The following is a 3,441-nucleotide window of genomic DNA, read 5'->3' as shown; positions in this document are numbered from 1 at the left end:
ATAAGGGATTGAACAAGGAGTTCAAACTGTATAGGAAAAATTCTAATAAGCTGATTAAAAAATGGGCAAAAGACCTGAATAGGCATTTCTCAAAAGAAGAAATACAAATGGCAAACAGGTATATAAAAAGGTGTTCAACATTGATCATCAGAGAAATGCAAGTCAAAACTACAATGAGATATCATCTCACTCCAGTTACAATGGCTTTTATCAAAAAGTCAGTGATAACAAATGCTGGTGAGGATGTGGAGAAAAGAGAACCCTTGTACACTGCTAGCAGGAATGTAAATTAGTACACTCACTATTGTTAACAGTTTGGTAGTTCCTCAAAAAATTAAAAATAGAGCTACCATGAAATCCAGAATTCTCACTTCTGGTTATAAACCCAAAAGAAAAGGAATCAGGCTATCCATGAGATATCTGCACTCCAATGTTTATTGCAGCACTATCCACAATAGCCAAGATTTGGAAGCAACCTAAGTGTCCATCAACAGATGAATGGATAAAGAAAATGTGTATATATACACAATAGAGTAATATTCAGCCATAAAAAGAATGAGATCCTGTCATTTACACCACTATGGGTGGAACTGGATATTGTTATGTTAAGTGAAATAAGCCAGACACAGAAAGACAGGCATCATATGTTCTCACTTATTTGTGGAATTTAAAAATCAAAACAACTGAACTCATGGAGACAGAGAATAGAAGGATGCTTACCAGAGCCTGGGAAGGATAGTGGAGAGTTGGTGGTGGTTATGAGGGAATGGGGATGGTTAATGGGTACAAAAAATAGAAAGAATGAGAAAGACCCAGTATTTGCTAGCACAAGGTGACTATAGTCAAAAATAATTTAAAATAACTAAAAGAGTGTAATTGGATTGTTTGTAACACAAAGGATAAATGCTTGAGGTGATGGGTATCCCATTTACCCTAATGTTATTATTACACATTGCATGCCTGTATCAAAATATCTCATGTGGCCGGGCGCGGTGGCTCAAGCCTGTAATCCCAGCACTTCGGGAGGCTGAGGCGGGTGGATCACGAGGTCAAGAGATCGAGACCATCCTGGTCAACATGGTGAAACCCCGTCTCTATTAAAAATACAAAACATTAGCTGGGCATGGTGGCACATGCCTGTAATCCCAGCTACTCAGGAGGTTGAGGCAGGAGAATTGCCTGAACCCAGGAGGCGGAGGTTGCGGTGAGCTGAGATCACGCCATTGCACTCCAGCCTGGTTAACAAAAGCGAAACTCCGTCTCAAAAAAAAAAAAAAAAAAAATCTCATGTAACCCATAAATATATACATCTACTATGTACCCATAAAAAATAAAAATAAATAGTGATAAAACTGCAATCCTTATAAGAATGCTATAACCTAATTCATTTCTATAAACACTCATTGTAACATGCTGTTTTAAAATCTTAACACATTAAAGAAATCGAAAGAAACAATTCTATATACAAATGGGTTACAAAATTATTTTCAATTAATTATGTTAAGCTAAGGCAATAGAGAAAGGTCAGTGTTCATTGTTTACATGGGAGAAAAATAACTTATTTTCTAGTTAGCATTTATTTGTGGAGGAGTGATTTTATTTTCAGTGTTGTACATGATCACTGATTTTTAGACTGGAAATGTTCTTAAACACAAGTCTCAATTGGGTCTGCAAACAACAGTCTTAGCTGAGATTTTTTTTTTTTTTTTTTTTGATACAGAGTTTTTGCTCTTGTCGCCCAGGCTGGAGTGCAATGGCGCTGTCTCGGTTCACTGCAACCTCTGCCTCCTAGGTTCAAGCGATTCTCATGCCTCAGGCTCCCGAGTAGCTGAGATTACAGTCGCCTGCCACCACGCCCAGCAAATTTTCATATTTTTGGTAGAGACGTGGTTTCGCCATGTTGGTCAGGCTGGTCTTGAACTCCTGACCTTAAGTGATCTGCCCACCTCAGCCTCCCAAAGTGCTGGAATTACAGGCATGAGCCACCGTGCCTGGCCTTAGCTGAAATTTTCAAAAGATAATCTTTGTTAACAGAGAAAGAGAGTTGTCACCTTTTCGCTTTTTCAGAGACAGGCATCATTTGAGTATGTGAGAGTGTCCACTCCATTTGAAGCAATTTCAATTCTTCCAGTTTGTAAAGTCGGTAATGTGTGTGTGTTGGGGATGTGATGGGAGCGTGGAAGGCAGACGCAGCTGCTAAGTCAAAGCCAATCAGGCCACTTGTCAATTTCTCAAAACTATAGGGAAAGACATCAATGAGGTTTATGGGCTCTAGTCCTATGGAGCCCTGACTTTCCACAGTTTCAAGACCTTGATTGATCTGGTGGAAAAAAATCCCACCTCCCCTACTCTCTGTCCAAACTAGCATCTCACAGGGTTATCAACTGGCATGTAGATGAAGCCACACAGACAACACACAGGGGCCAATTACCCCACTTTGTGTGTAAAGGGTGGTATACATCTTGTATGCAAGGGGAGGGGGTATTTTATTAATTGCAAGAGTAAAATGCCTAAGTGAGAAACAAAGAAATAATTCTCCCCTTAGCTCTTTGGAAGTAAGGTAGGAAAGGAAAAACACGATAGATGTAAACAAGCCAGAAACCTGAGTCTGAGATTAGTATCACTTGATGCGGGCAGGGATTTACCTGCTTATGTCAGAGGAGCGAGTGTTTGTCTCTTAGAAACAGGGTCTTTTCTTTCCTCTTTTTAAAGTAGAAAAATTATTACTGCTTTCAGTTTTATTCAAGAGAGAGTTTCCAGGGGTTTGCAGGGAAAGGTTATCAGATCACCCAACCTACGTAACATGCTAACTCTACTGAAATCATTTCTTCTCTTCCCAAACTGTTACGTTAAGAGTTCACTTCTGATGGTATATATTATCATCTAACACAGATGAATCTTTCTAGAGCCAGCCAAGATAAACACACACTTCTATAATTATATGCTACAGGTGTTCTAGAATCAGCCTCTACCCCAAATTTTTCTAACCATCACCTAGAGAACATAGACTTTGAAGGTAAGCAACTTAGAAAATGTACTCCCTTAGCCTTTTTTCCTCTTACTAAATCTAGGAAACATATGTAACACACTGGAAAAACTGTTCTTGAGACAGGAGAATTACTGTATTAATGCCAAGATCACCAATCCACTCATGCAAGAGTTGTGTTCTTAATTACATAGCAGATGGGAGGGGAAAATATCTAAGAGCCATCCTAATACTAACCCTTGATAAGTATTGCGGCAGTGTGAAAAGAGCGCTGAGTTCAGAGGCCTGGATTTCAGTGTTGACTCTGCTACTGACCATGTGATCTTAGGCAAATCATTTACCTTCTCTAAGCCTCAGTGTCCACATATATTAAATGAAGATAATAACGCCAATACTGGGGTCGCTGGAAAATTTGAATGAAATGATGGGTATGAAAGAAATTAGAACCCAGAACA

This window comes from Sapajus apella, unplaced genomic scaffold (assembly GCF_009761245.1).
Source record: "Sapajus apella isolate SASKATOON/1434 unplaced genomic scaffold, GSC_monkey_1.0 scaffold141, whole genome shotgun sequence".
NCBI lineage: Eukaryota > Metazoa > Chordata > Mammalia > Primates > Cebidae > Sapajus > Sapajus apella.
This window is presented reverse-complemented; position numbering follows the sequence as displayed.